Source organism: Cheilinus undulatus, linkage group 18, assembly GCF_018320785.1.
Source record: "Cheilinus undulatus linkage group 18, ASM1832078v1, whole genome shotgun sequence".
Lineage (NCBI taxonomy): Eukaryota > Metazoa > Chordata > Actinopteri > Labriformes > Labridae > Cheilinus > Cheilinus undulatus.
Window position 1 is genome coordinate 33,778,316 of NC_054882.1, and position 13,193 is coordinate 33,791,508.

A 13,193-nucleotide genomic window follows, 5' to 3' on the forward strand; every position below is an offset into this window, starting at 1 on the left:
GAAGAGGGTAGGCACGTGACATCCCAGTCCCGACAGTTTCAGCTGCTGAGTGGCAGATAGCAGATATTGGTGCCAGATATGTGTGGGGAGTATCAGTAAACGGCTTTATTTCAGCAAAAATGTGCTGTCTTTTTGATAATTTAGTAAAGATCCTCAGCTGATGAAATTCTGTATTTATCATTCCACAAGGCCAGAAAGCATTCAGTAAGTGATGATTACAAGCTCTACCCCTCTTCATTCTTCCTCCTCTTGTTTTTATCTGAAAGGGGATTTCATTTTTCAGCAGTTTAACCAGATAAGTAACACAAAACTATGGCATTATACCAGTCTCACATCCATCACTGATAACCCGGCCTGATGAGTGCCGTCTGGCTCTGCTTCATCTACTTCAAATCAGGTCTATATAGATATCAGGAAACTCTACATATCAATGTCTACAGTCCACTGTGTCTTTAGTAAACAGTATGGATCGCTTTGGAGAGGGGCCCAACTGCAGTCAAGATGGCCGACGCTATACAACCAATCCATGCTGGAAGTCCCAAGTGGAAGTTTCTTCTTCGTGTTGGACTCAGCTGCTGGTGTTTGTCAGTCTTTTTCACGCCTAAGCCTAACCCTTGGTGCTGGATCTCAAATACATCACCTTCCCCACTGCCTTACCCTGAACCTAACCACTCGGGTTTTAATGCCTAAGCCCAACCTTAGACGTACGGACTTCCAGTTGAGACTTCCGGTATGGATTGGATGTATGTTGGCCATTTTGTCTGCAGCAAGGTACTCTTGTCTCTTTGAGTCTACATATCCCTAATTTAAGCAGATATTAATCTGTTTTCCTCCTGCTTTGTCCATTCCCCATAGGCAGCTGTGTTTCAGAATGTTTTGCTTGCATACTCTCTATTCCAGTGGTTCGCGACCTGGGGTCTGGGCACCCCTGGGGGGGCAGCCTCAGAGATCTTAGGGGGGGCAGCCTCAGAGATCTTAGGGGGGGGCATGGGAACCTGTCTGCACCAGCATTGATGAAATTATATCTATATATACTTTTTTTAAACCATGATGTGTTAGGGACAACATATTATTACCCAAAGAGATTAAGAGTGGACTTATACATATGATGCTGCAACTGATTACATGCAGACATTTATGCCCCCGATGCTCTGAAATATTTACTGTTTGTACTCTCTTGTTAAATTGATAAAATGGAAATAACAACTTGATCACAAAAAAATAGAGTATCCAGTAGTTTTTGAAGAAAAATGTTTAAAATTTTGAGGTTTATAGTTTAAAATTTTTACTTTAGAAGCTTTTAAAATTTCATGTTTTTCAAATTTTAAACTTACAGCGGTGTAAAGTAAAAAATGAACAACTGAACTGAAAACAGAGGTTGGATTTTCGACTCTGTAGCCTTAAAAAGTCTAGGTTTTGGTTTATGTACATTTATGTCTTTTATAATAAAAAAAGTACATTGATAACTTTTTAAACTTGATGATTTTAAGTTTTTCTTGAAAATCCACTTATCTTTTCTATTATCTATTTCAAGAGTGGCCCTAATACAGCGTTGTAATAATGGATAGTTTATCCATAGATGATTTGTTAAGAAAAAGTGTGTGCAGGCCTACTGTTCAGATTTTGTCAGTGAAGACAATTAACGTTGGTTTTTAATTTTTCTAAGTGGTTCCTGGGTGGACTAAGCTTTTCTTACCCGCAATTTCCACATAGGACGACTGTGCCGCACAATGAAGCGCAACCTCACCCAATGGTAACAGGTCTAGAGTGCTCCGCCATGGCGTGCAGCCCTGATCAGAGGGCGGAGATCACGGGAGAACTGCGAGTTCACACAGAAATATTATGTCAACTGCAGATTATTTCACCTTTGGGGTTAATTTATCATCCTTTCTGGTATAAGTACATGATATTATTACCTCCACCATTGGATGAGTGCATTAGGAAGTTGAAAGGTTAATGTTTGCTTAAAGGATGTGTGGTTTTATGTAAAATTCTTTAGCTAAATGTCCTCAAAAGTTACCTCTTCCTCGTCAATGGTGTCGTTGTAGCTCTGTGACCCACTGACCTCTTGGTGACCCTTTGCTCTCGCTGCAGGATGAGACATAATGTTGATACAGTAATAATTTACCACTGGGAGTCTGTGCATTGTGTTATATTCTGAAAGAACCAGATATTCTATGCTTTGCGACTTCCTGTTTGGAGCTTTCTCATCGAGGGGAGCTGATATGGTTTGGCAGCACCTGGTGCTGAAAATAGTCCTGCAGTGTATCTCGAACAAAGCAAAGCGGAGTGGCGTTCCAGGGACGTTTCGCTGCTGGACTAGAGCACAGGCAGTGGAACTGCTCTGATTGACTAGAGAGGGAGCGATGTGCTCCGCAAAACGATTCTCAGAAATCGGAGATTAGATATAAACAGGGGGATCAAAGGATAAAAGGTTGTGAACCACTGCTCTATTGTCTCTCATAATTTATAGGATCACAACTGGTAAATACTGTGAAATTGGTTTGCCAATTGAAGCTCACAGTAAGAATGCTTGTGCTGCTGTTATTTAGTCCTAGGTGAACACACCTGAGCAGAGAAAGGTTACAGAGTGTTACTACATTAGTTTAAGCTTGCAGCCTACATACACTTTTATCTCTATTTTCTAGTTCAAAATACCCCTACAAGATGCTGTCAGTGCTATCTGTCCACTCTGTTTACATCTGGGTAGTATAGCACCATGGCAGTGTGGCAGTAGCTACTCCTGGAGCTACAGGGCTACTAGGAACGGGTATGAGTATTTGAGTACTTGATGTGGCCATCATTATTCAAGTAACATTTCATTACATACTTTGCACATGCTGTTCAAGTCTACAGTATTACATCTGTTTTAGTGTTACATGTGTCACCAAACTCTTTGACGTATTTGACATATTTTGAGCTCAGTTGTTTTTAGTGGAATTTAGGGTCATACTCTTGTTTTTGACTCTTGTTTTTTAGATGTCTTGGCTTCTTAGAAATCTTCTTGTTTGTTGATTTTAATGGACTTGTAACCATCTGTGTGCTGGTTCTTTCAATGATTTGTTATTAGTCTTATAATTGACTTTGTAATGACTCAGTGTTATTAAACATGGAGTTGCACTTTATGTCTCAAACAGCAACTGTTTAATGACATCTACGGTAACTTTTAAGGCCAAAACACACCCACTACAAATGATCACCCCCATTATTTTCTTTAAACAAACCCACACTGGTATTGGCCACATGAATGCGGACACGCAGCACTGTAGAATGATTACCAACAGAACAGCTGTTTTGTCCATCTCAGCTGCCATAGCAGCAGCTCTGCTTGAGAGCACCGACAAAGAAATTTATGGCATCCTCTGTTAGAGGTGTAGAATAAGTTGGAGTCGAAAACCAGTAAAATACCGCTGCTCTTATCATCTTTTCCCTTACCTGGTGAGGTAGGGAGGCAACCCCGAGGCCCGGACTTCTGAGGCCAATGTAATCTTGTCTTAAAGGTCATGTATTTTACCTCTTTAAGTCCATACAGTATGTTTATTTATTGAACCCACCAAGAAACTGTTGATGAGGAGTCAGATGAAACATGGAAAAGAAATACTTCTACTGCACTGATAGAGCAGAGCTAGCTTAACCAAAACATGACAACAATACATCATTTGTTATAAATCCTGCAGTGACAGACTTTAAAAGTAACATTACTCACAATGAGTACTAATATCAAATGACAGAAGTGCAATTGTACAAACAACTATTTACTCATTTAAAGTATTTCAGAAGTACTCTTTACCTGTTTTCTTAAAAGAACTTTGTCTCCCCATTCCTACAAGCTCAAAGGACAGCATTAGGGGGCTGTAAAGTAGTTCAACCTATGTAAAAAGAAATCTCTCCTAGCTCAGCAATGGCTTGTCAAAAGATGACCACAGTCAGCAAAATCCTGACAGAGGAAGCCCATTTGATTTCATCTTGTTTTCCACAGAATGAGCAGGAGTTATGTGGATGATCTTGAAAAAAAATTCCAGAATCGACTCGTGTGCAACATGTCTCCTTCACAATTTTTTTTTCTTTTTTTTTTGGTCTTCCTGTGTTAATCACCGTGATTCAGAGCAATGCAGTAAAATGCTGTATTTATTGGAAAATGTCATAATTTTCAAAATTACTTCCCAGAATACACTGTGTTCAACAATACCATACTGTTTTAATGGAAAATATATAATACTGCTAGAATTTAACTACAGTTTGTAACAGTGTGAATCAGCAGTGGCTGATGGGAAGTCTGACCGCTGCTGTGACCGGCACGGCACTGGGGAGTTTAGGCTTTGAGGAACATATGACTCAGAAGGCAAGCTAACTATAGCCCTGTAAGCACAGCTTCATGCAGGTAATTTGGGAAAATACCAGAGTGGAGGAGATTAGCCTGAAAAGAAGCAAAACTGGTGACAGGAAATATGCTGCTAAAAGAAATGGGACTTGAAGTACTGTACCATAAGAAAGCTTGGTGCAACACTGGCAGGTCTGTGTGCAGTCTTTCTGTCTTATAATGATTACAGTTAGAGTATTTGAGTAATAAGATCGTGTGAGTAAAATATTATCAACATTTAAACATGGCATTTGTCTGAGACTGCATGCATTTATTAATAAGAAACTCACCTAACCAGCCAACAAATGAGGCGTCCAACTTTAAATAACTTTAATACCCAGCTAATTGTGCACATTCCCAGTTAGAAGTCAATTTTCAAGAATCCATCTGAATCCCATACATAAATGTAGGCTTAATCAGCTCTCCTTGTGATCTTTTGTATCTGAATTGTAAATTAAACAATGTCCATTTGTTCCTTCTTAGTTGTTTTCCTGAGCAGAAAGACGGCGATTACTCAAGCCAGTGAAGTGCGAGGAGATATAGTCAATACAGGATAAATAAATGGAGCAGTGTCTGACTTCTTTCTCCATACCCTTCCACTTTAATTAACTCATCAGTCACAGGGCCAACAAGCAATCCAATTTGTTGCCCCTAAAGTGACTGCTTATATGCCTATCTCTGGAGCTCATCCTCTTGACAGGAAGTTAGACTCCCACCTTCTGCTGTTTTCTTTCTGTTGGTTTTGGCAAAGCCGTACAGCGAACGCAATTATTCAAACGCAGCAAACCTGTCAATGACACTCTTACCCTCTTCAGTTCCTCATCCTGAAGGTAAACAGAGAGCGCTGTGATGACTGACAAGCTCATTACCAAGTTGTGTCAATAGCAGATTTGACTTTGCTTCTGTCATAGCACAATGGCAAAGCAGAAGGTCACATTTGCCTACACACTTATAACAATGTTGTTGATGTCCGTGAAGAGTGTATTTGTACATGTGCTCATGTGTAATCCCTCAAGCTGTCACGATTCATTTTTTTCCAAGTGGACATGAAGTTGAGACAAGACAGCGGTGAACCCCGTGGGAATGTGAACCAGTGACCTTCTCTTCCCCGGCCCATTTCCCTAACCATTACACCCTGCCGCTGCAGACCCTTAATGGAGCGTTACGGCGAGTCTATACTTTGCGATTAGGTACACTGCAGCGTGAGGGTGTCCCCGGGCCCATCAATCACACACGGCCCTGTGGAAGCAATGAGGGAAATGGTTTCGGAGAAACCTGCTGGAGTGGACAGTGTTAGACATGTGGATGGATGGGTGATGGGGTTTTTCAGGGAAAAATGTATTCACTATCATAGCCTGCAATACTGAAAAGTGCCTTAAAAACCCAAACAGCTCAAGCATAAGCCTTTAATTGAGTTTTTCAGTTTCACTTTGCCTGCATGAATAGAATAAACTCATCCCTGGAGTTCTTGTTATAGGGTAACAAGCACAGGCTGATAAAAAATATGTATTTGTATTCCACAAAAGTGAAATGCTGACACTGTCTCAGCAGTGAGTGTGTTTATAAGATCAAACGAATGTCAAAATTGCAGAAAATATATTAAGGTTGAGGGATGTCATGCACTGACGCAGTGGCCCATAAGGATGAGTGATAGAGTATACCTGTTTTCATTGTTTCTGTCAGGCTTGTTAAGTCTCATCACCACTGTCTCTGCTCATCAATCTGTAGGTGCTGCACACGTGTGCAGACTAAGTAATGTCAAGCAGGTGCACCAGATGTATCGCAGGTTCTGCAGCTTATCATTCTTTTTGTGAGCTCAGATCTGCCTCTGACACACTCAAATCTTATCATCCTTGTGCAGGATTGCCCTCCCGCTGTGCCTAAACTTGACGAATACTTTTAATGATATTCTGCTTGTAAGCTATCAGTCGCAGGATCAGACTTTAGAAGTAAACTTTTGCTCTGCTAATTAATATTAAAATTTACTTTTGGAAGCCTCTGGCTTAAGACACCAAAGCTTTCATGTTTGAGTAGCACCAGGCTAAGCAGCTTTCTCTCCACAGATCCAAATGGCACTGAAACAAGGTTTGGACCGATTGACAATGGTAACATCCATTGTTGATGGCTGACAGTCATCCACCAGTGAGCCTTTTTCCATCGTAACCTTGTGATTTAATCCCCCATCTCCCAGACTGAAGTTTATTGCCCTGACTCATGCAGTCTGGAGTCACGCTGCCCTCTGCTCCTATCAGCCCTTTCTGTTTCCATCATACCAAAAGGGTTTGAAGTCATTCTGAGACTCATTTGGTGAAGTTCAAAGCCTGCCATAATAATTATTTTACATAACATGTGTGGAAGAACATGCCCTAGTTATTAAATGTCTAATAATAAGGTGGATTTCAGGGGCCATGTGCATCACTGTTGGCCAGTAGAAGAAAGAAATGCTGATACATGATTGGCTGACTAAGGAATTAAACATTGCCCCTCTTGGTAGTTAGCACCACAATTACCAGCTGGTTAACTGATTAATGATATTTAGGCAGTATTTTGGGCTAGGAAATGGAGAGAAAGTTGTAAGTTGTCTTTGTCAGGTTAAAACAGCATGTAAACAGTAAGGTGGTCAAACTTTGTGATGCTTTGATACTTTTTCAGTACCACATTTTTATGTTCAGTAGTACAGAAAGCACTTCAGTTTTGAAGAGAGACAGCGTGCATTGAAGGCTGATCAAATGAAAGTCAGGGCTGCTGTCCTGTTGCTAAAACAGAGCATGTGATATGGAGAGAGAATTTATTTCCTGGGTGTTTTATAGCAGTTATGCTCTAAAGAATTAAGAAACACCCTTGCATAGACATGAAGGAAGATTTTGTTTGACTTACCTCTCTCTGCCCACTATGTGCATCTCTCAGCTCTGCCCTGAAGATGCATGTGTTAATCTTAGTGTCTGTTACAGAGAGCAGAAAACAGACATAACAATGTCTTCTGGTCCTGTAAAGCTTTTTCTTTATATCACGACCTGCAGAATGTTGACATCCTCACAGCCCTGCACAAACACTGACACCCACAAAATGACCTAAATATAAACAAATGTAAATTATAGGCAGAAAGCAGAAACATTCACTCACCGGCCACTTTATTAGGTATACGTTGCTAGTACCAGGTTGGACCTCCTTTTGCCTTCTGAACTGGCTTAACTCTTTGTAGCATAGTTTCAGCTAAGGGGTTGGAAACAGTACGCAGAAATTTTGGTCTTTGTTAACATGACTGCATCACACAGTTGCTGCAGATTTGTTGGCTGTACATCCATGATGTGAATCTCCTGTACAGCATCCCAAAAGGGCTCTACTGGATTGAGATCTGGTGACTGTGGAGGCTGTTGGAGTACAGTGAACTCATTGTCACGTTCAAGAAACCAGTTTGAGATGTTTTGAGCTTTGTGACATGGTGCATTATCCTCCTGGAAGTAGCCATCAGAAGATGGGTACACTGTGGTCATAAAGGGATGAACATGGTCAGCAACGATACTCAGGTAGGCTGTGGCATTTAAGCTTTTCTCAGCTAAGGAGCCCAAAGTGTGCTAAGAAAATATCCCACACACCATTACACCACCAACAACTTGAACCATTGATACAAAGCAGGATGGAGCCATGCTTTCATGTTGTTTATACACCATGCATGTTGCAGCTAAAATCGAGGCTCATCAGACCAGGTAATGTTTTCCAATCTTCTGTTGTCCAATTTTTGGTGAGTCCATGTGAATTGTAACCTCAGTTTCCTGTGCTTAACCGACAGGAGTGGTATCCAGTTGTTTCTGAAATATTCAGACCAGCTCATCTGGCACCAACTACCATACCTCGTTTAAAGTCACTAAAACCCCCTTTCTTTCCCATTCTGATGCTCTGTTTTAACTTCAACAAGTCGTATGGGCCACTTCTACATACTTAAATGCTTTGAGTTGCTGTCATTTGATTGGCTGATTTGCTATTTGTGTTAAAAAGCAATTGAACAGGTGTACCTAATAAAGTGGCTAATGAGTGTATATCTATTAAGATGCCAATTTGCAAAAGAAAAATGTGTCTGCACACAAGGCTGCTCCAAATCATATAAAGAACATCACCACATGTGATGCTTCCAAATGCATTTAAAAGATGTCAATTTGTAAATAAATGTGTGATTTGAAACAGTGTTGGTAGTTGGTATTCCCTTTGTGGTTGGAGAACTTGTCCATTTAATTTTGAAGCATGAGGCAGACACGGTACTAGCAGTTATGCGTTTGATGAATCATGGAGAGAAACTTATGAGGCAACTTTACACTTGTTCTTGCAAGGGAAGTATGCTCTGCTCCTTAAAGTGCTCTGTCCGTGGTGCTGAAGTGAAGTTTCTGTAACGTGCAACTGTTTCAGCCCATTACTAGCCCATTTGTTACTGTTTTACTGCTTGATGCATCAGTGTGATTGAACTTCAGTTTCTTTTAGTCTTTTAGTCACACTTAACATGTTAAAATGTATTTCATATTCATCAGGATACACATTTATTAAGAGAAAGAGGCTAAAACCAAAACAGCTAGGTAGTTACAGGTAGTGTTAAATGAATTGTTCTGAATTTTGATGGTTTTCTCATTCTTTATTACTTTAAGACTAGTCAATCTGAATTTAAATTGTGTTTTTTTCAACCTTGGAATATCTCGTGCACAACTGCTCGCCAGCAGCACTTTGAATACGCATGTACGCCATATTGTCTGATAAAGATGTTGATCAAGAGAGGCTTAAACACAGCTCCCCCATTGGATGTATGACCTGCTGACACTGAACAAATGCTTCTTTTAAGATTTGCAACTCAGTTTTTATATCAACCAACGTAATGAGCAGCTCCTTTTACTCTAAGGTATGCAATACGTTATTCTTCACTGGCGTTTCATTCCCCCTTCAGAAGCACAAGATCAAATGACACAGGGTCAAGGTGCAGACAGCATGGCCTGAGGAAACAAAATCAAACAGTATTCCTAGAAGAGCCTGAGTGATTTAAAACTAGAAACATAATTGCGTCAGCCGTGCTTTTTCTGCCATTTGAAGTCCACATGATTAACTAGTGAACATCAGATGATATCACATTATACAGAGAAGGGATTTCATGCTTATACATATTTATATGTGGGTCAGTGTTGTAATGAATTATTGTAATTGTCTAATATGTTATGAGACAACAGCAAATACAGATCCTGTATTCATAGTGCAGAACTCTCACTATTTAAATTAATGTGCTGTAATAAAAAACTTAGACTTGAAGAATTAATTTGCTTATTGCATAAAAATCAATATAAATACCAAGCTAGGTGCTGAGTGGATACCTACTGGTTATTCTACATGCAAATGTAAATGGAAACAAATCTTTAATGTTGCAGCAAGGCCACCACTTGCACTCTAATGCATTAATTTATCTTGCCATCACTAGGTAGACAGTCTTCTGTGCAACCTGCTTTAATTCACTTGTGGCTTTATTGAATTCAATTTGATTTTACTCTCTGCTGTCTGGCGTAAATAAATAAAAATGTACTTTATTAATCCTCAAGGTAAAGTGATAAATGATCCAGTCCTATAATTATAATAAATACTAAAGCAGTTAGTGTGTCGCCTTCTAATAAGCAGAATAAATCGTAAAAGAATATGTTGAATATAGAAGAAATAAAGATAAAAATGTATGCATTAAACTAGAATATACAAATATCTAGGCACAATGACTTTGGAAATAAATTGTAAAAAGTACATTAGATGTAGCTACACGTTAACAGAAGGTTTGGGCAGGCTAAACTAATGCTCGTCGTGTCTGAGAGCCTGAGACAAGAAAAAGAAGCCAAGTCAAGTCTGCAGATCCACAACCTCCTTTTGAAGTTGGTTCCAATAGCCAGGGAATCACTAACAGGGTTCTGTATTAAATTCACAAATTTGATGTTTTCTTGTCAAAACCGTCGTGGTAGGGAACAGTTTAACTTGCTGTTAATTGTGCCCCATGTACGTGGCCAGCCTGGGTTTAAGACGTACAGGATACAGATGGCCTAGTGGTTACGTTGTACCCCGTCCTACCAGACTGCGCGGTTTCAAGATCCTTTGCTGGATGTCATTCCCTAATCTCTTATCCCTGTGTTTGACTCTGTTCATTGTCCACTTCTGAAAATAAAGACATAAAATTCTGAAAAAAAATAAAAATAAAATAATAATAATAATAATAGAAATAATAATAACAATAATAATAAAAATAAATAAATAACATGATTTAATTTTAAAAGTGTTGTGTTAACTTATCTTTCATGGTTCTCTGGAGGCCAAGATTTATGCATAATTATGTATAATTGAGATGGTGGCTGAGTTATCTAATCTATTGGTTCCCAACCTGGGGTCGCGAGGTTTTGTCTGTTCCAAGGCTGCCAAAATTAGATTTGCAAATATTGATTAAAGCTATGATAAAGCAGTTATTAAGTAGTTTATGCAAATGTCTTTTATAAGAGCATGCATTGACCTATTTTTAGGGATTTATCAGTGAAACAATTAAAATCTCTGATTTTTGATGGCAGTGTGTCACGTTTTCTTCACTCTTGGATCCTGGGGGGGGGCTCTGCTTTTCTTAGATACGTGTAGGGGGGATGCCAAGGAAAAATGGTTAAGAAACACTGATTTAATCCAACCAGTATACGTACAACAGACAGCAATGAGTGCCAAGCCTTCAAACTCCATCCAGAGCTTGTAACAAGGTTCCCGCAGATCCTTGAAAACTCTTCAATACTCTTAAATTGCACATTTGAAAATTAAGGCCATAAAAAGTTTTAAAACGTCAGCTTCTTACCAGTGAGAGGTCTTGAGTAAGTCATGTCCTTATCCAATTGTTAGTTTTGAGCCAAACTTTTACGATTTAAATCAACTTCCTCCACAAACTGTTGCATGAATATTCTTCATAATTCTGGGAATTCAGTGTTGGATGTTCTACATTTCCTGGTGGAGGAACCCCAGACCCCTCTTTAATTTTATCTGTCTCACAGTGATTTTCAAACTCTATACTGTTGTGAAACACTGGTCCAGTTATCTGACATCATCCACTTTTATTTTACCAGCTCTTTCCTGACAAAAAAAGCATTATTCTGCTTTTTAAAAGTTACATTGTTGGGAATAGGCTGAGCACTCCTGCAAATATATATAATAAATACCAATGCACGGCATATTGAAAAGCATTAAATGTGCCAGAAATCATCAAATGTGGGCATTTATGACCAAAAAAAAAATTTTGCCCTGTAACATTTGACATTTCATTAAATCAAAAACTATAGCCATAGCCCAATTTTCCCGAAAATTGTACATCTTTATTTTTGACCATATACAGTGCAAAAAGTATTATCAATTTTTCTCAGTTCAGGTCTTGAAAAGTTCTTTAAAAGTGAAAATTTGAAGCGTGTAGGAACCCTAATGTAAGCTTTGAGAAGAGGCATGCATACAATAGATCTCCAGCAAAGGCAATAAGTCACAGTATTGGTCTCTTTTAAGATTAAGAAGAGTCATTTAAATCTGAAATGAAAACACGGTTTCAGTTTTAACCTTTCTTAACCAGCTGCTGAATATGAGGAGTAGAAAATGCATCCTATCAAGAAACCTTGAGACATGTAGTACTGTATGATTCAGGTCAGAAATTCATGTCTGGACAGAAAACGGAATTTATTATAATTTAATGGATTGAGAATTTAACTGCAGTATTAAAATGCAAGTATTCTATTAATAAAATGTTGATTTATTGCACTGGGTATTGTCCTAATGAATAATTTAACACACACCATTTTAAAGGTAATTATTGCAGAGTTTAAATTCTAAATTATGAAGGACTGGAGGGGTTACAGCTGCCAACAGAGGTGAGCTAAGTCCAAGGCCAGACTGTTTACATAGGCTGTCTGAAACTCGGAGGAAAGAGTTGAAAAGGTTGATAGCCACAGGCAGCAAAGACTTCCTGTGTTGCTCTGTGGTATAATCAGTCTAGCTCAGAATGCGCTCCTGTGCTGGACTGGCACGTCATCCAGGGTGGGAGACAAAGTCCAAGATGACTCAACAGCATGCGAGCAGTATGTTTGCTCTTGTTTGTCACGTCTGTAGGAGTGAGCTACTTTAACCAAGCTGAACGCCTGGATCAGCATCAGATTTTAAGAAGAAGGAAACTCCTTGCTGCTTGAGAACATTACAGTTAGGTCAAAAAAGAAAGAGATGTTTGCATTTCTTTATGTTTTCTGGGAGTTTTGAGGGTCTGCTCAAGGCCTAAACATAAACTTTAAAATGACTAAATGCGGTAGCTATAAAACAAAGCCTTTAACTTATCAATAAAGAGAAGATACAACCTGCCAAGACAAGGCTGCATCTGGCAGCCAGGAGCTTCATCCTATTCTAACACTAATCTCTTGCCTTAGGCCTTTCCGCCAGCAGCATCCCCTCAACGCTAACCGGGTTCCTGTTTCAGGCACCTTTCCAAGGCAATCTACACAGGCAGTTTAATTTTAAGATATTGAGCAAGTGTTAAATGGCCCAGGGCACCGAGTAGAGTGTTCCCAGCATCCATATGCCAAATGAAACAGATGTCTAAATCAACCCTGACCTGGCAGGCAGGAGAACATTTCTGGATGTTATGGACTTAAGTATCATTGAAGGAGAGTCAGTCATTAAGATATAGCAGTCCTAAATCTCATTTCACTCTTTAGATGAGGCATTTGTTCACAGAACGCTGGCAGGAAATACTGACTCTGGTTATTGAGTCACTGCTCGCCGTTTAATTTCAAATGACTTCACTGTGTCGTACATTTTAATTACTTTG

At 39.3% G+C, this 13,193-nt stretch overlaps 1 protein-coding gene across 3 annotated transcripts in view; it reads left to right on the plus strand.

Moving 5' to 3' along the window:
- alk (ALK receptor tyrosine kinase) overlaps positions 1-13,193 on the plus strand; it is a 755,603-nt gene that overhangs the window by 575,177 nt on the left and 167,233 nt on the right. The gene's annotated exons all lie outside the window — the stretch shown is intronic.